Source organism: Falco punctatus (assembly GCF_963210335.1).
Source record: "Falco punctatus genome assembly, chromosome: 4".
Taxonomy (NCBI): domain Eukaryota; kingdom Metazoa; phylum Chordata; class Aves; order Falconiformes; family Falconidae; genus Falco; species Falco punctatus.
The window spans coordinates 19571847-19591373 of record NC_137583.1 but is presented as its reverse complement, the minus strand read 5'-3'; the positions used below and the strand labels follow the sequence as shown (position 1 = coordinate 19591373).

The 19527-nt window shown below is 42.6% G+C and overlaps 1 protein-coding gene across 15 annotated transcripts in view; it reads left to right on the top strand.

The window, feature by feature from the left end:
- Positions 1 to 19527, top strand: part of FOXP1 (forkhead box P1) — a 387112-nt gene that overhangs the window by 141011 nt on the left and 226574 nt on the right. Inside the window, exons 1-2 of one of the 15 annotated variants that reach the window (XM_080382587.1) lie at positions 4664 to 16784; positions 18423 to 18504. The exons of 13 other annotated variants lie outside the window; for them this stretch is intronic. The gene's annotated coding sequence lies outside the window, so the exon portion shown is untranslated. Of the gene's footprint in view, positions 1 to 4663; positions 16785 to 18422; positions 18505 to 19527 lie in introns of those variants that run through there. One more of the 15 variants, XM_080382586.1, reaches the window with a different exon arrangement.

Sequence of the window (19527 nt, the reverse complement as noted above, 5' to 3'; positions counted from 1 at the left end):
GCCAAAAGGAAATAGCAAGGGAACAAAACTATGCTTTTCCTGGGAAACCACTCCCTTTGGAATGGAGAGATATGGCTTGCCATTTTTATTTTGTTTCCCCCTCCAAAGTAAGCAACAACATTGCAAGGATCAGGGCCAGCAAGAAAAGAATATTATTTAAAAGGCGTCATCTATCTAGCCCGGTGTATTTCAGGAAAAGGAGTCTCCTGCTTCATATTTTAAGGAGTGTAATAAAAATAGCAATCGGTTTAAGAAAAGGGCTGACGGACTGGAGAAAGTGACAGCGGCAGCACAGGGAAATAGTACTCCATTTATCTGAGCAAGCTAGCACATTGATAACGCTCCTCTCGGCAGTAGGTGCTATCAAATCAGAGACAATTTGTATCCCCGGTGTGGCAGGTTACTTACATGGTAACAAGTCTCCCTGACATTATTGCAGATCATCATTAACTAGCTACTGCTGTTTGTTTGCTGTTACCTGCTAGACGATGTTCGTGAGTCATGTCGTATCATTTATATATTTTGCCCAGTTTAGGGACATACTACTGCCGAAAAAACATTCGGCCTGGGATCTCTTTCTTTGCTTCATTTTACATGGGGAGGGAAAAAATTGCTGGTTGCAGCTTCCCTCTTGCTGTAACGGAAGCAAAATGAAGGTTGTGTGGCATAACAGGCTGTGATGAGCAGCACCAGTGGGCATACACAAAAGAAAGGGACAGAAGTAATAAGGAAGAAGTATGGGCTGCTCTTCTCGATTCTCAGATCTGATGTTGGCAGGGGTGTGGGTGTGTAAGGATCCAGATAAGGATTAACGGCTCTAGGTGGGATATCCTGCTTTCTGAAGATCTTTAATCAGTTTAGACTGGCATCCTATAAGCACATTTCTTTCTTGATTATCTTTCTCTGCATGTTTCTGTTTCCTTTTCCTTTGTTCAGTAATATTTGTAATTACTGTGCGTTTATTAAAATATGAGATCCTTTTCAGCTTGCAACCTGAAGGCACTTTTTTTGTGTGTGTGTGCGCCAGTTTTTAAAGTTTGCTTTTGTGATTTTTTTCTAGCCGGATTTATTTTCTTTCAGGAGTGTATTTCAGCTGTTTACTGAAAATAGGGTGTCAGATTATCACTTTACAAGTCTTTGGAAGCCAATTGCAAAATCTCCATTGAAGCCAGTGCATCTCTTGATTTGCACTTGACGGTATGCCCCATTGTATCTATCCTAAATAGTTGCAGGTTAGGTCACTCGGGAGGGAGGGCTATAATTTTATGTGAAAGCACAGTTTGGTGAAACTATGATATCAGCACAACTATTATAAAACATGAAGTGCTTTGTCTTCTCCCTTATAAAATGTGTAATTTCTACCCATTATCAGTATTATTACAAGAGTTCTTGCAATAAATGTGTCTTTTGATAGGCAGAAACTTGTCTTTACTGGGAACGAATACAGTGAAGTGTAACTTCCCTTTTAAAGGAGAATAAATAATACAAGTGAAGTTTACTAGAACACAATAAAGCAGTTTCCAGGAAAGCTGCTGCAGAGGCAGGTAGGACGTGCTGAAGATTTATACTTGGGGTGAACATGTGCAAGTACCGTAATGATGCTGTAGAGAACATTGGAGTAAAATATTTGATCAACAGATACGCCTAAAGAGCCCAGATGGTTTGGTTTTCTTACTAGCTTTCAGATTACAGTAGGACAGTGAGATGAAAGTTCCTTTCAAACTATGCAGGAATAAATCATCGTGGCTGGGAGGAGGTAGATCTAGCAGTGTTACCTCTGTCCTAGATGGAGCCCATTTTTGACTGCCCACCAACCCGCTGGATTGTTCAGTTTGTGGATGCAGGGATGAGCACCAGGAGAAGGGAGAAGCTGAGAAACGAAAGCTTGGTCTCAAAACCACCGTACAGCACACTCTGCAGCTGCTGCCACAAGAAGGGTTTTAAAACCAAAGCATGGCTTATCCTGGCTAGGTGTGCAATTGTTTTGAACTCGTTCAGTCAAGATTCAGGAGATTATAGAGAAATTAAAAAAAAAAAGGGGGGGGGGGGGAAGATCAATGAAAAGGGTCGAGTAGCTGCTGTGATTAAGAAAAAAGATTACTGTTGATTTATTGATTTGGTCTTCAGCTTGCCATCGCAATCAGGGGTTTTTTTTGGTTAATGTTATTAATATTTATACATTAGTATCACGTGCTAATTAAAATAGGTTGTAATTAAGTCTCTGGTCCTGAAGATATTAGACCCCATGTAGGACAAAGCCTTCGCATTGCATGTTACTGGAAAGAGAAACTTAAGTGTGAAAATCTGGTGCAGAGCACAGAAAAAGGCATGTTTGCTCATCAATGCAAGAAGCAGATTTTGTGGTCACCCTTCCTGGGACCGTCGGAGAATGATGGTTGTAGAAGGCTGTTGCTAAGCTTTTGAGTTTTGAGGGAAGTCACCCTTGCCAAGCCCACCTTCCCCTGTATGGAGTGAGAAATGTTCCTTAAGCTCATGTTGAAGGTCTCCTTTTTCCTGCAGGGAACTTGGGTTTGGGGCATTTTTGTCTTCAGGCAGTGTTTCTTGGCACTGGTGTTTGTCTGCTGTGTCTGGGACTCCTCCAAGTTAGCACGACACCTTGGTGTAGAGTCTTACTCTGCAATGAGCAGCATGAATTATAGGAGCTCTCAAGGTCTCCCATTCGGTTTGAGGTGAGAATGGGATAGTTGAAGACTTCCCCCCTGCCCCCCGCCCCCCTTTCTGTGTAGAAGGAAATATGAGAACTCATTGTTGTGAAGTGGCAGAACTGAGTCACCAAGGGTTTAGTCAAAGAAGAAACACATCTCATCAGTGCAAACCAGAATACAAAACGTGCTTTCTTCATTACTCATTATACCACAACGAGAATCAAAATCACTCAAAAATTGTCGTAACAGCTATATGTTGCTTAGATAAAATAGTTTGGAAAGGATAGATTTTGTGGGAATCACTTCTGATTTATGCAATGCAATATGCAAAGCCAACTTGCTGTGATTTTTTTTTCCCCAGTTATGTGCAATTATGTTAGATTTAATCAAAGAACTTTGAATTACTTGTGCCATTCCATAGTGCTTGCATGGTACCTCTGGGTGTCGCTGGATGGGTTATGGCCATTTACACATACTGCTCTTGCAAAGAACACAGTGGGAAAATTAATTTTTAAATTCCTTGTCTATCTGGATGCTTAATATTTAGAGCTGCGCTATGTTCTGTGTTGTTTTTCTGTTTTTTAATATAAATGTTAAGCAATTCTATTTTGCTCTTACAGAATAAAAAAGGTTTACTGTATAGTTTACTGGGAGTGGGGGGCTGAGTTTGACCTATCGTGTCAAACCTGGTCCTTCATCTTCCTTTCCTGCTTCCATATGGGTAGCCAGTGTGGTTGAGATTTGGTCTCGAAATCAGTGTGGTATGTAACACATCACAGCATGTGTTACCCTGCTTCAAAAAACATGCTGTGCCATGATGGTCCAGAGGTGATGGAGCCACCAAACCTGGGCTGGTTGGGGTGATGGGGACAAGTCGATGTGCACGTTAGCTGTCAGCTCTTGGGAGCAGATGAAGCTTTGGGGACAGGCATGAGCAGATGGGAGTAGTTTGGTAACCACATCTTCGAGGAGCCCCACCTAGCTGGCCTCTGCGATGGGCTTTTATGCTCGTGGAGCTGCAGCGAGTGTGTTTTCTTAGTGCAGTTGCTCACAAGCTGCACTTCAGTATTATTAGGGGGGATTTATTAGTTTCTCCTATTTAAGAAGGTTCAATTGGTTCCTGTGATATTTCACATTTTAGGTACAGGAGAAGTACAAAATGGCTCCTGAGTAAAACGGAGCCAGTTTGAAGGGAGAAGCTCTTCTCTGTACCACAAAAAGCCTTTTTAAAAGCAAATAAAGAGGATGGAAAAGTCTTGTCAGTTCTCAATGCCTACCTGAACGGGGTTTTTTATTCTTTAGTATAATGACTACCTTGCAGCAGTTGGAGTCGTGTATGAATTTTCTCGGTATGAACCTGTGGGTAAGGCAATGAACGTTACATGAAAAGCTCTTGGCCAGTTCTTTCTGCGTAAGGCGAAACGGTGTCGCCTGTGTTGGTTTGTACTGGGGTCCGTACTGGTGACCCCTCTGCTGGTGTGCTGGTGCAGGGGGCAGAGCTCTCCTGGTAGGCTGGGCACTGGGCGCTTGGCAAGCTTCGCAGCCCCGCAGCAGTCAAAGAATAAAAACACATCTTGTGTTATTTTTCAGAAAGACCCTAACTTTGTGCTTCATCAGTTCAAAACATTCGGACTTGAAATGTAGTTAAACTTGCAATGGTTGTGAAAATGTACTCTTTTTAGTAAATCTATGTCTTAGAAAAGACAGCAATTGATATTTAACCATATCAAATAAATAGCTATATAAAAATGAGCTTCCGTCCTCCCCACCCCCCACACCCGGAAAAGCAATAGAGCCTATAAAATTTATTATTATTTTTTTAATCTTTGCCTGGTTTCTTGCAGCTGCTGGAAAAGTGGCTTTGCATTCACAGAGCTTGGTGCATAAATAAAGGAGTAAATAAAAGGGTTTGCTGACGCAAGCATCGCGAGGTACGCGCAGCACGTGAGTGGAAAACTGGTCAAACTGGCAAACAAAGCCATGTGCCTGCTTGGGTGTCCGGGGCAAACCTGGGAGGGATGGAAAGCAATGGTGATATTTTTTTTTTCTTTTTTTAGTGTGAGTGTTTTAAAACATTGCCGACTGTTAGTGGCAACAAAGTAGTACAGAGGAAGAAAAGCAGAAATAAATGTGTGACTGGAAAGGTGCATCAGAATACAGTAATTATATAAGCTTTATTTTTGTTGCCTTTGATGCCAGCATAAGTACGTGGAAACTAATGCACTGCAGAGGACAGGTTTGTGGTTGAAATACACTTGATAGATTTTGACAAATTAAACAGTTGTAAAGATGTTTGGAAGTTTTCCAGATCTTTACTGTTATTTATGTCACTGAACTAAAAAATCAGTGGTTAATTTGCAGTTCTTATAATTTTTATGATACTTATGTTGTTGTAAATTTAGCAGCGTGCGGCATCAGCTCAGCGGGATACATTTTATGTTGTCAGCTACCTTTTGACATCATAATAGATTTCAGTTGCCAAAGCTTCGGGGGAAGAGAGAGAGAGAATAAAATGCAAGAGTGTGCTGTGCGAGTGCTTGGATCAAACCCAGGCAGGAGAGGAGCTGGTCTGTGGGATGGCTGCTGAAGCTAGGCTTGGTCCTTGGGGACAATGAGGATGCTCTGGAGTCCTTGTGCCTGTGGCAATAAATGTGTTTTAAGTAGTAAGGATGGGTAAGATGCTGATAGGATTGGGCCCCGCGGTTTTGTCGATGGGCCTTTGAAATCTGGGTGGCTGCTTGTGGCTGATAACGGCAGCAGTGCTGAGCTCCTCAGGTCTCGTCCCACTGCATGGACTTTCTCCTGACCCTGCATCCCAACAGTGCCCAGCGTGGGCTGTGGCTACAAGGCAGCAGGTTGAGATCTGGTCTTCCAGCAGTTGTCAAGGTCATGTCTGTCTCTGTGTGTAACCTGGTTTTGGAGGTTTATCCACCCCCAAATTACTTCTGCTAGTGACTTTCCCCATATGTGGTGGCCCACAGTGTGTTTCCTGGGTAAATATAAGATTGAGAGAGGCCAAATACATCTCCAGCGTGACACTGTCAGATGCGGGAGCAGCTTTCGTCCTGCAGAACAGTGTTGACCAAAAAGAGAAAGCTCAAAGAGGAGTTTCTTCTCTTGTCTCCTATCCTGGAAGAGGGAGAGACATCTTAAGTTCAGGTGGCTGAAAGAAGTGATTATAGTTGTTTCCCTCTTGGGAGGCTTATTTTAGCGGGTTAAAAATTATGTTTTTAATCTGGGGAGTGAGATCTGCCTCGGGAATATGTGACACTTGAAATGGACTTTTTTATAAAGTGCAGCCATGCCCTTCCCATCTTCTGCTTCTTTCAACATTTGCCCCCTAATCCTGAAAATGTAAGACTTTGTTAACGGTAGTTTCCGCAGTGTTTGTGGCATTAGCCACGTCTCTCAAGGGCGTTTCATGCGCTCTTTCCACTCTAACGGGATTGTCCGTCGAGTTCAGCTCCAGCACATTGGGGATCCGTTCGCACAGATAGCTGATTAAGCTGAACCTTCCTCATCCGTAGGTAATCCCAAAATACGCAAATTGTTAGAGTGAGATTGGTTTTCTGACATTTTTGGGTTTATAATTAAGCACTTTGTAGTTGTCCTCCCTCTCCACCTCCCTCCTCATCACAGTCTTTAGCCATGCTAACGCCAGGTCTCCCATTCCCTTTTTCTTTCTTGATCATCTTGTTTCTTTTCTTGTCTTTTCCCTTGGAGGTAATTTTATATTTGACTCTTTCTCTGGGTACTGCTTCAAAGCTGCACGACTTGGAGTAGATTCTGGGCACAAAGAAAATTCATGAAAAGAGCATCATGCTGTTGCTGGGTCTTGCTCGCGAAGAGCACAGTGGCCAATGCTAGCGCAAGTGTGGGTGTGGCGCTGGAGAAAAGGCATGCCTTTACTCTTGACTTATTTTTAGCATCCCCATCTTTTGGCGAAGGAGAGATTGGAGATGAGACAACTGAGAGGGCTTTGCACATTGACAACAAGTTAGATAGTTAGGTGTTGGTGTGAGCACCGAGGAAGGAGCAGGAGCACAGGGTTTGCTCAGGCAGCCGCAGCCCTGCGCAGGTGCTTGCACCACGTTCCTTCAGTGCTCTTCAGGTGGAAGATGCTCCTCTTGCGTGTTGGAAGAACAAGATCACATTTCCATTTTGCTTCGCAGCAGCAGCCTAGTACGTTAGTCTGTGTTCGCTGGCTAGACTTATTCTGGCTAATGTTTGCCAGATTCTTCTATTACATATTAAAATAAGATCTTATGAGTGGGTTTTATTTTTGTGCATGTTTCAAAAAACTAGGCCAGCCCTAACAAGCACATTTTCGTGTTTTTGTTTTTGCATTTTGTCATTTTACATATTGAAAAATGGAATGCAAAAAAAAAAAAGTCTGCTAACATCAAAAAGAAATAAAGCTTTGCATTATTCTGCATAAGTGTTAAAATCTGACTGATAGTTTTTATATACAGACTTCATTTTTTATGGTGTTTCCTTTCCCCACCCAAAGAACACAGATACTACAATAAAAATTAATGCCCTTTTAGTAAATGGTTTTCTTTTCTGAACTTGGCCTAAAGAGGGTCATGCAGTGCTTTTGTTACTAATAAATGCGGCAAGATGTAGGTAAAAATAATAGCCAGACATTAATTTGTCGGGGCAGGAACTTCTAAAAGAAAATGCAGGCTATTTCTCCCTCCTTAAATCCAACTATTTTATTATCATAAAGTTTTTATTTTAGCCATCAAGCAAGTAGCCCTGTTTGAAGAATTCAGCTTTAAAAAATGTCTTTGTAAATTGAGGTTTTAGGACTACCTATTTGGAGGATGTTCCGTATGATAAATGACCCCTATAAGACAAAAAAAAAAAAAAAAAAAAAGTAATTTTGCATGTCTGCTTCCTAGGATATGTGATAATAATAAATGAACATTTTATATATCATTATATATATATCATGGCAGAACAAAAATCAGAAGATATATTATTCATTATTCCTGTTACTTTATATTTAAAAAGCAAAGGTTTTTGCTTCTTTGCCAAAACAACAGCTATGAAATATATTTGTAATAATCCCCGCAAACATCAAGGGTGGAGAGATCTTCCAGGTCATTAGCATTGAAGAAAATAGAGATGCTTTTAATTGTATTCATTTGAACATTAATACATTAATGCTGAAATTTAAGTACTGTTGCCATTAAAAATTAAACTGGAGGGGCAGTGTGCAGATCATATGCTTTAGTGTAAGTTGTCAGGTGCAGTGTTTGCATATTTAGCCCGCCATTCCAACACTAAAATGGATGTTTGAGACCAGATCTGGCTTTCCAGGGGACACTTTTTTTACAGCACCCCCCAGTTCATTTTTGGCAGTAGCATTTCTTTTCATGGATGCTTTTGCACCAACTGAGCAAAAGTTGCACGGATTAAAATCAGAGGCGGGTAAGGAGTAACTTGTTTGCTGTCCTGAAGTCCTCTTGTTCTCCCCGTCCTCCCCCCGCCCCCGTGTCCGCAGCTATTTTGCAATATGTAACCACCTCCGAGCACTGCCTGCGGAACTGGAGTAGCTCTGGCACGTAGATTTCCCAGTGGGAGAACTTGTGTGGATGGTAATTTTAATGAGACCTGATTTAAGCAGTAGAATAGATCCATAAAACTAATATAAGCAGACTTTCAAGAGCTCTACTATTTGTCAGGGCAGTGAATTTTAGAGGTGCATCCATCGGCTTGGTAAAGAATATTATAATCTTGAAAACTTAACCTGTATTAATTCAGATTGTTTCTATGCAAAGTACTATTGAGAACTTCTCAAATCCAGGGCAGGCCAAATATAGACTTATTTATTTTTGAGGCTCAACTTTACATCCAAAAATCATGCTGGAACCACAGGACCTGAAAGCTGTGCTCTATATGAATGAATGCAAAGTCTGTATGAGTGCACGCAGCTGTGCCTCTAAGCTGTGACAAACCCTTTGCTTGGCTTTTTTCCCCCTTCGTTTAAGGCCACCGCTTGGTCCATATGTATTTCAACTGCTCCTGTGTTGTCACACTGAGTTATGTATGGCAGTTAGCATGGGTTTCTTCTGTCCTGCGGGCACAGGTGTGTTACACCCGTCCCAGAACTTGAATCCCGCTTCTAGTAACACACTTGGTCCGTGCCTTTTCTTTTTCATCCTGGTGCTCAGGAGTGTCTCTTGCTGTTGTTGGAAATTGTGTAGTTCTGCTTGGCCTTATTAAACTGTTTTCTTTCCCTTGCTTCCCTCCCCACTCTCTTCCCTCTTTCCTGTTTGTTTGGGGTTTTGTTTATTTTGTCTGTGGCCCCCTGCCCCTTGCTTTTTTCACCGCAGCTATCTCAAATGGCACTGAGAAAGAGAGCAAGTGGGGAAGACTCAGGCTAGGAGCTCCAGGTGGGAATGGGAAGAGCTGGAGCACGTTGACGGAGGCTGGGGAGACCCAGCAAGCAGCAGAGAGCAAGGGGGAAAGAGAGCAGAAGAGCATCACAGGGGGAGAAGTAAGGGGAAAAAGCGAGGAGGGAGGGGTGGAGGCAGAGGGCAAGGAGAGGGAGGCCAAGGATTCAGCGTGCAGGCTGAGCAGCGGGGTGCTCTGTGCTGCAGGAGGGGGACTCCAGCTCTCCTACCCCCTTCCCAGGCTCAGGCAACCCATTCACTGACTGCACAAATGCAGGCAGAAAGGAGGTGGCTTCTGCCAGATCCAGCGGTAGCGGTGACGTGCGTTTAAACGGGGAAAAAGTTTATTTGCTTTTTCTCGCAGGATATGCTAAGTGATTTTGCAGTTTGAGTGGAGTGGCATTATTGCACTTAGCTCTGCATTTATTAAATAAATTTGTTCTCCAACTCAAGTGTTAAGTGTGTATTATGAAACCTCAGAGCCAATCTTAGTGGTTGCAGTGTGCAAATATTTTTAAAATTATGTAATTAAACAGGGCTTGGGCTTCAATGTCCACTGAAGTGATTTATTAATTGAATGGTTTGATTAAATTTAATGTTATTTTAGTTTATACAGAAAGGGTTGGTATCTGTTTCACAGATAGGGACATCTTGTGGGGCTGTCAGTGATGGTTCAGAGGTCCTTAGGAGGAATCTTTAGCACCCAATTAAATATTAACCAAGAAGATGTGACTCGTTCTTTCTCTGTCCCTGAAACTGTGTTTTGACATCTAAGGCTGGTGATAAAAATTTGCTCGGCAGAATCACTTGCGGTGCACTCTATTTATCACTAGATTATTTCTAAATTAATCACGCTAAAAATCTTTCCATTGTAATTGTGCTGGGGCTCAGTGTTGTATGATGTGCGTAAATAAAAAATGCCCTTTTAATTTCACGTTAGCTGTATCTAGCCGCTGTTGCAGCCAAACTGTATCTGTTTCAGTAGAATGTCATTTTAAAGGTATTGTGGTTACCGAGCGGCAGCTGTGATTGAAAAGTATGTAAACTAATCTTTAGTTGCTCGTGTCATTTTTATATTCTTATGTCAGAACACAAGAAGGCTGCTTTAAATTTGTCTTTCACTGTGTATTAATTTTCAAGTCTAATTTTTCTTGGGTTAAAGCGTATACGGCGTTCTCTACTACACATTACCATTCAGTGCCAAAGTAAATGGCTACTTGTGAAAAAGTACAAAATTAGTTCCTGCTTGATTACTGTAAAATACATATTTATTTTCGTAGGGAGAGTTTTTATTACCAGTGCATAAAGTACAATTATCCTGCATGGTATCGGTGACTTAGAAGATGAAGTAATCAAGCACCATGTATTTATTACTGTGAAGAGCAGTAAGTTTTAGAGCTGTGCATTGCTTTCCCAAAAAGATGAAGAAAGGTACAAGAGGTTTTGGTTTTTTTTGTGGGTTTTTTTTTGCTTCTTTTTCTTCTAGGCTTGCACTATGCGTTGTTCCTGTGCTTTTAAATGCAGACCATTTAAAATTAAGTCCTCAGTTAATATGTCTGCATAAGAACTTCTTTGTCTCTTGATGCCCAACCATTGAAAATTAAATGCGGTTGCGGATAAGTATTTATTCATACCATACCTCACACCTGATCTTGTGTCAGTATGACATCATCTTTGCCACAAAGATTTCTAGTGGTTTAAAAATGTTCCGTTGTGAAATAAGTGGGAGAGGTAGAAAAGGGGCAAGGAAGGCAACAAAAATAAACTACTAGTGGGATTTGATGTTTTGCCAATTAAAAACAAAATAATAAAAAAAAAATCATATTCAGAGGTCCACATGCTGCCTTTGATCCGTACACAGGACTTCCATTTGTGCCGGTGGCTGTTCAGCCCGTGGAGGGAAGGCTGTATATGACTTAATTTGTATGTTGTGGGAAGTACATTTTCCTAGCATGTGGTCTAGCTTACTTGAAGAATCTGAAATGCGTTATAAATGTAAATGCTGTGTTTAAGTAAAACTTCATTATGTTTTGGTGGTTTCCAAAAATGCACAGGATTTGACCTTAAAGTGTTATTTCAAGGTGTTATGATGTATGAGCTAGACTTTGTAGTCTTCTAAATTAAATCTTTGAACATGTTATTATTGTATTTTGGCATCGGCAAGATGTAGTTCTCAGCTATTTTCTGTCACAGCCTTCATTTTTCTAACAAGAGTAACGAGACAGGGCCAGATTCTTCTGTAAGAGGCGTGCGCGGGATGGGGATTACCCTGCGTTAACCATGGTGTAACCAAGGACGGGTCTGCCATTCACATCCAAGTGCAATGTCGCGATGTCTCCTCATCCACGCCTTGCCATCGGGATGGAGCTGGTGCTCCTGCAGAATCGTGGGTGCAGCCACCACCCACCGCTGCTCCCCTTGACCGCTGCTGAGCCCTGCGTAGGATGTGGTGAAGGGTTTAGCATTTGGATCGAAATCTGGTTCATATATAAAAGGGGTTGTGTTTCTGTTTGGAAAATATGAGCCCCTTTTACGTAGCCCAGGTGTGGATTAGCTCTCTAAACCATTTGCCCATTCCTGTGTTTGTGGGAGACTGTTTTCAATTCTTACAAAGAGGCTGTACAAGTCAAGCCATAGAAACAGCAGAAGCAATCCAAAAATGAATTAAAAAAAAAAAAAAATTAACAAAGTGTTTGTGATCTCAGGTTGGTAGTCTGGATGTAGAAGCAGACATAACCACTATACATACGCTTATTTCCAAAGAAAATAGCTGCAAAACATTTCTACCTATGCCATGAGCGCTCAGGGCTTGTATTTCTCCTTCCCTATGTAACAACCATAAGTTCGTGCTACAGCGGGGCAAGAGGGCTGCTGGCTGGGGCACCATCCACGCTGCAGCGTGCACCCCCCCGGGCAGCTCACAGGCACGGGGAGGGTGCCAGCCCGCCGCAGCCATGGGGAGAGGCAGGCTTTGGGCTGGACTGTGTTGTTGTAGAAAAGTGGATTAAGAAGAAGAGCTCTGAGTCAGCGCCCGGGGCCGTGGCCGTCAGTCGCCAAAGCACCGGTGAGAGACCTTCTTTGAAGTGTTGTTTTTGGTACCGGTTTCACGTTGCACGCTTGCGGTATGAATCACGATGGTTATGCAGGTGATTTTCCCCCAAGAATGAAGCCAACCCCAAACAATCATGGGGCCGCCCTTTCAGTCACTTTGCCTGGCTGTCTTTCTGCCTGTCCATCCCAGGGTGGTCTTCTACCACGGGCTTGGGTTGGGAAGGGAGAGAGGCCGTGCAGCCAACACACATTGGAGGCTTATCTTCCATCCATGACCAGGAGCTCCGCATTTTCCTCCTCCACGAGCAGGTTGGCTCCTGGATGGGATGTATCCTGAAATAATTGGTGCAAATACTCAAAATCCTGGATGGAAAAGACATACAGAATACCCCGATTCCCCTGTGTAATTCCTTCCCTGCATCCCAAATAGGGTGCCGTTTACAAATGCATCCAACCTCGAGTTCAAAACTGATCGCTTACCCGTGTTTCTTGAACAGCTAATTTTGCTGGCACATTATTATTCACACTCTGCTATTTTCACACTGTGACAAAAAACTAGAGAGAAGAAGAGATTGAAATTCTGACCGGTACGTTGTCCTGATACCTGAGACGCCGTGTCGATATGAGAGTATCTTTACCACAAGGACTTTCTTGGTGGTTTTAGAAATCCCAGTGTGAATAAGTAGAAAAAGCAGAACTAATAGCTCAAGAAGCATATTTTTTTTTCTTAAAGAAATTGATTAACATGCAAATATGTACTGTATGCATATTAAATATCATTTCAAAATGTGATGGGCAGGAAGCATAAGTGATGCCATTTGGTTTTGTGGCATCAGTGTGGGTTGATTAAGGGGGTGGGGATAAATTTTGGGGATTATTGATATAGCATGAGTAGAGCCAGATGGTTGTATTACACATCTTTTGTGTTCTTGTTTGCTTCTTAAAGCAGTTGCAGAATTTTGCCCTGGGCAAAATTTACTCTTTGCTCGTATGTTCCCCTGTGAATTTACTTTTGACAAAGTACTTCACAAAGAGGGGAAACGCTGTGCTTTGTGCCCGCAAACTCATCTCTTCCCTTCACGTTTGTGAAGCCAACAGCCCTCTACTTAAGAAATATTTTGTAACTTGTGAAATAAATTAGCAGTAGGTGCAAGTTCAGTGTGTGTGTGTTGTGTATTGTTACCCCTTGGTATCTGATACTGATTTACAGAGCGTGTCATTTCTTAAATTTTCCTTGCAGTGTTTTAGAGAAGAAACTGGAAATGGCAACCAGTTCATTTTAATGCGATACTTATGTAGTATTCTTCCATTAAATAAATGTTGTCTTAAAGATTAATGAGCTAATTTTTCCACTACTTTTTTTTTAAAAAAAAAAAAAAAGTTTTGAGATTGTGGTGTACCTGATTCTTGTGACCAAAAACGCATAGTCTGTGGTATTCAGGTTGAGTGGGAGAAGGTTGTGCTAGGTAGGTGGTTCTTCACTGGGTGTGTGTGACATTTGTTGGAACTGCTTATCACCGGAACCACCGAAATTTACATGCATTTGTTATTTCCCTTTGAAAGCAAATTTTTATTTCCCATAAAAAAAGATGAGTTTTTGTAAAGGCTTTGTAAGAAAGAATTTGTGTCTTATTTGTGCCTACACCAGTTTTCATGGGTGTAACTCCATTGACTCAGCTGAGGTTGCTCCTATTTCATAGTGCTTCTCTAGGCCCCTGGATGACGAGGTCCCTCTACATCTAGCAGTTATAGTGGAAACAGTCGTGCTTGTAAATATGTTTTGCCCTCTGCCTTTCTCCCCGTGTGAAATGGTGTGCTTGCAGAAGGCGAGGGGGCTCGCCTCGCTCACGCGGCAAGACTTTATTGGGGACCAATTCATGCAGTTGCTGACTCTGGCCCTGCGCCTGCATCCCCTCTCCAGGCAAAGCTGACCCCCGTGTTTTGTCCAGGCTGCAGGCAGCAGCTTTGGGCCCTTTTTTAAGGAACCGGTACTTGATGCAAAAATGGGGAACAGGCAGCTCAGACCCTATTGAAATCTCCAACTAGTTCAGTCACAAGTCTGAGGCCGAAGCGACTTACTTCTCATAATGATGCCATTGTGCTCATCCTATCTGATCAGTTCTTGAAATGTTTTAGTAAGTCTATCTTACAACATTATAAGAAGATAATCAGCTGCCTTAGAAGGTCCCCATCTGGAGTATAGAGTTCTTTTACTGAAAGATGTTTTGCCTTTCTGAGATAGCTCTCGCATTTCATCATCTGTTGTGCAGAGATGAAGTGCATATGAAAAGTCAGTGACTCTGAATCCATCTGTTGTTATTATTTTCCACTGATAATTGGCTTGAACAATGAAATGTCTGTGTCTGTAGCCTTTGAAACTGTACACCCTGTTTATTTTCTGGAGGTCTCGTTCCAGTCCCCCCACCCCCCCTTTTTTTGTTTTGTTTTATTTTGTGGGTTTTTTTGGTTTGGTTTTTTTTTTTTTTTTTCATTTTTCTCTCAAGCCTATAACTAGTGGAGCTTGCATGAAGATGACATCTTTGACTCTGTGCATCAGTATGTGTCACTCAGCATCTAAAGCTTGCCTGCCAATTTTTGTCAGGGTCCTATGTCTGTTCTGTGTGAGTATAGAGTAGGTTTACAGCAAGAAGACTGGGAGATCCAGAGTTCATAGATATCTTACCTGAAACATAGTATTTATTTCACTTTCTCTATTAAAATATTAATTCAGAGCCCAGTATCTAATACCTATGGAATTAGATGCTACCTGTAATTGTATAATATATTCAGTTGCATCCAGTTTTGCATGATGCAGGGTATTAATATTGGATTCCACTAACAGCAGTTCCATTAGCTTGCTCAACCAGTATGAGATATATATGAGCAGGGAGGCATAACTACCAGCCAGAACTGCCAAAACAGTCATTAGAAGCTCCATTGGGATGGACAAAGGCTTTTACACAGTGATATACTGATTAAATTTTGTACTATGGTTTATTTGCATCAAGGTTAGATCACTATCATCTATGTGAACCGTATTATCTGACACCTTATTTGGAAGGTCATTTCAATGCAAAAATGGTGAATGATACAGGGGCTCTAAAATTTCTTGCAGGATTCTTTTGTTGGAGCGTTTTTATCCTGTTAGGCTTGACTAGCTCATGCTAGCAATTTCATTGTGCTCTAACATGGTGAGTTTATCCAAGGAAAAGTAAAAACTCCATACTGCGCGAGTGCTCAGTGGAACTGCACATGCTTGAACAGCATTAAAACTGTGAGTTATATCCAGTATCCTTTGAAATAATCGGTGGCACATGCTTGAGAATCCAGTAAATGTGTTGCGTCTTTGAAAGGCCAAATCTTCCTGTGTCTGCCTGTGTGTAAGTGCTCTTTCAGAATGAAATTTCGGTGCTGGATGCAGTCGCGTTATCCATGTTACGCTGTAGTCTGGAGCACAAGAGAGTAAGGCAGAGGAGTATAATCTTATTTGTGTTTCAATGGCAATCATTTAATACTGCAAGTTATTAAAAAATAATTAAATTACCAAAACCAACATGTAGCTAGGACTTACAATAAGAGGTCAATGTGATTTGACTCCTTAAGTTAGGAAGGGACACTGGTGAATTCCAATTGCTTTAAAATTGTGCTGCTTCATTCTATTTCTGGAATGGAAGGATAAATGAGACTGAAAAATAATTTATTTCTCTAGAAGCGAGAGTATATCACAGTATATAATTAAGTATATTTGATTATAATAATAATTGCTTAGACATGCTTGGTGGTTATCACAGTCTCTAGTTGTTTGTGGGTTTTTTGACGTAAATATAGTTTGGAGGGGTCATTTTATGAGAGTAGTATTTTGAAAATTATCTTTTTAAGGGAAACTTCAGAAATTTCTTCCTTTTCCCCAAATAAACCAGTAAATATGTGTGCATTATGCAGTGATTCATAACAGCTAAAAAAGGTCTGTGTGTGAAATGTCTTTTATATAGTAAACAAAACAGGGACAGTACAAGCAAATTCAGATTCACTCTGTTAACTTAACCAAAAGTCTCTGTATTAATTGTACATCCTCATTAAGAAAAGACCAGGCCAGGAACGTATTGGATTTCAATACAGTTAATGAAAATTAATTTTACAGGTGGTGTTTGGTTGTGTTTCTTCTGCTCTGGCGAAATGGGTGGCTGAGCCAAAGCGGGCATCACACACGATTCAGCTCTTTGCCAGAGCAATGCTTAGATTAGAAATGAACGTTTGGCGTTGAGTTGTTGGTGCTGTTGTTATTTACTATTATACGAGCAAAGCGTTTAGCGCTATGATTTGATTTGGTTTTGTAGCTCCTATCCCCTTAAACAAGCTGTGTAGCTTGTCAGAGATCAGGACAGGTAGAATGCACAGCAGGCGTCTGATTTGAGCCAGTTACTCATTTGCTGAGTGTTTGTGTTTATGCAAAGGGGCCTCTTCCTGCATATTTAATCTAGAGTAAGGCAGTGGCTTTTGTTGTGTTTAGACCACATACCTTCAGTCCTTCCTTACGCTGCAGCCAGTGTTGAAGCACAGAAAGGCTGGATAGTCAAAAGTGCTTTAGTGTTTTCAAACTCTCAACTTTCTGCAGTTGGTTGGCAATTACTGTACAGCTCTAAGCCTTTTTCTTCCTCATTAATGGGTAAGTTTGCACTCGGGTAGAATAAGATACTTTTGTTTCTGTTCCATTTTATAAATGCACAAAATGTTTGTTTGTTTGTTAGTTGGTTTTTAATTGTCCAAAGCTCCGTAAGCAAACGTGGTCCGCTGAGGGGAGTTTGTTGGAGGGAATTGCATCAAGAATACAGGTGTTTCTGGAATATACTTCTGAATAAAGTACTAAATGCCGTATTGCAATAGGCAGGTATTTTGGGGGGGGGGTGGGGGTAGGGGGGTGGGGGAGTTCAGTGTTATTATTCTTTGTACTAACAAATCCTGTTTTGTAACTATCCTGAAGATAATGCTTCCATTGTTAGCTAAAAGCTTTCAAACAGTGTGCAACGCAGAACTGCAAAAGCAGCAGCAGGAAAAAAAAAAAAAAAAGAAAAAAGAAAAAAAAAAAAAGGAAAAAAGAAAAAAAAAAAAGGGGGGGGGGGGAACACCCAGTGCTCTGGTCTTTATTGTTTCCTTTGCAAGGGTCCTCACTAGAATGTCTGCGCTGTAATAGGAAGGTTTTTCTTATGTGGAAATTGAATCGTCTCTTCATTGATATTAATAGCACACTAGAGATGTTAGCCATGATGCAGAGTACCAGAACTGTGGAGTAGGAAACCTGATATTGCAGGGGGAAAAAATGACAGTCCTATTGCTCCTCAGTGTGGGAGACATCCCTCCCTGAGAGCAGAGTTTGCATAATGGCATCCTGGCTTAACTATTTACTTATAGATATTTTAATCTTGGGCTCTTTCTTTTAGTATAGGTGTAATTACTAGTGCTCGCTCCTGCACTTATTAACTGCGCAGCTCGGTTTCTGCTTCAGCCTGGACAAATTAGTTTTAAAAATGACTTTGGAGAAAATCCGCGCGGTGTGCCTGCACAATGTATATGCTGTATACGTAATGTATGCTGTATTAGGAGAACGTCAGAGTCCGACGAGAGGGAATTGGCATCAAAAATTAAAGAAAAGATGACAAAGGGCACGTCTTCAAAGCAGGCGGTTGTAGTACAGACAGCATTGGGAGAAATGTGGAAAATGTGCAGTGAGGCCAGTAGTAGTAGTTTTGGTTACCAATTAACTATTTCCTTCGTTTGAGTAACTCCTCTCAAACAGAAGAGTGTGCTGTTCCACCACATGTTGGAAAGTGTGAGAATCTGAATAAAATTTCATCAACCTTATTAAAATATGTAGGGACTTTGGTCGTCTTGGGTACAAATCAGCCTACAGACTCGGAGGCATTTATTAACAATAAGACTGCTGAGGGTTTTTAATAACAAAATTACAAATACCATATCTAATTGTAAGTGTATTACTTTTATGCACCAGTTGAAAAAAAAAAAAACTTTTTATGAGGAAAAGTACCTCAGTCAAAGCACCTTGTGTGATTAGTGCTATTGTATTCTTAAATTTTGATTGATAGAGATAATAGTTTTCACTTAAAAATACAGACAGGTACTTTAACTTTCCATGACAATAGCTATTTGCATTTCTTTTATCTTTTTGTTTAACATTTGTGGGGGTTGGGACGGATTTGATTATTAACTCTTATTGCACACCGAGGTAAATGCTAAAACAAAGCTTTTGTTAAAGCTTCAAAGGTAAAACAGCAAATATTGTTTTTAGGCTTCAATATTTAAAGCCTGTTAAAGGATACCTCGAAAATATTTTCATATGACCATGACCAAGAGTATCGCTCGCCTGTCAGGTAAGCGGGAGGCGGCCGGGCCCCGCCGAGGGCGGCCGGCGGGGCGGGGGGCGCGGGCAGCTGCCGCCCGGGGGGCCGCGGGTGGCGGCGCGGGGCGGGTGCGCGTGGGGAGCCCGCGGCCGGCGCGCGGCGGAGCCCCCGAAGTGGCGGGCTCGGCGTGGCGCGCGCGGCCGGGCCGCCGCCTGACGGGGCGCGGGGAAGGGCCGCTCCCTGCCGCGCTGTCGCGGTCGCTGGGGCAGGCCGGGCGCCCAGGGGCGGGTGTAGGGCGGCAGGGAACGCCGAGGCTGGCCCTGAGGCACGGAGGGTGATGTTAAGAAGCGGGGAAGATGTGGCGACCGCGGAGCGGGCGGCAGCGTTTGATCTCCTTGGCGCTGGGCTGAGGGAGGCGAGGCGGCCTCCCGCCGGCGGCCGGGGCGCTCGGCACGCCCGGCGCCTCCCGGGGTCCCGGTGCGGGCTGGGCCGCCGGTGGCCGCGGGGGGCCCCCGCCGCGTTGCGCTCGGCGGCAGCCGCGCCGTCGTGAGCGGATGAGCCCGGCCGCCGCGGCTCGGCTCGGCTCGGCGGGAGCGAGCTGCGCCCAAGTTCTCTGTGAACTGAGCTGCGCCCGGGTTTCCTGCGGGAGCTGTTAAAAAGCGGGGGAGGAATGGCTCGCGATCAGTTCCCTAGCGTTGGCTTACCTTGAGTTACGCTTTTCCAAGGTTACAGTGGACTGGAGAGGTAATACTGTTTCAAAAAATGTGCCGTGCGTAGCTTTGTCCTCGTGCTGTTATTTATTTCTATTTTATTTCTGTTTAGAATAAATAATAAGCACCAGCCAGAGATTCTGGACAGCCTGCTAATGCCTGAGAAGGAGAATAGAGTCCTATTTGCTCCCTCCTTCAACCGAGAAGCAGCAAGGTAGCGAGCGTTAACATCCCTGTCTTTTGGCCTGTACCAAATCCATTTCCCCCTCCTCGGAACGAGGTGGAAGAAGTGCACTTGGTCCCTCACACTTTCACCGTTCACCTGCCTTTCACTTTCCGAGGA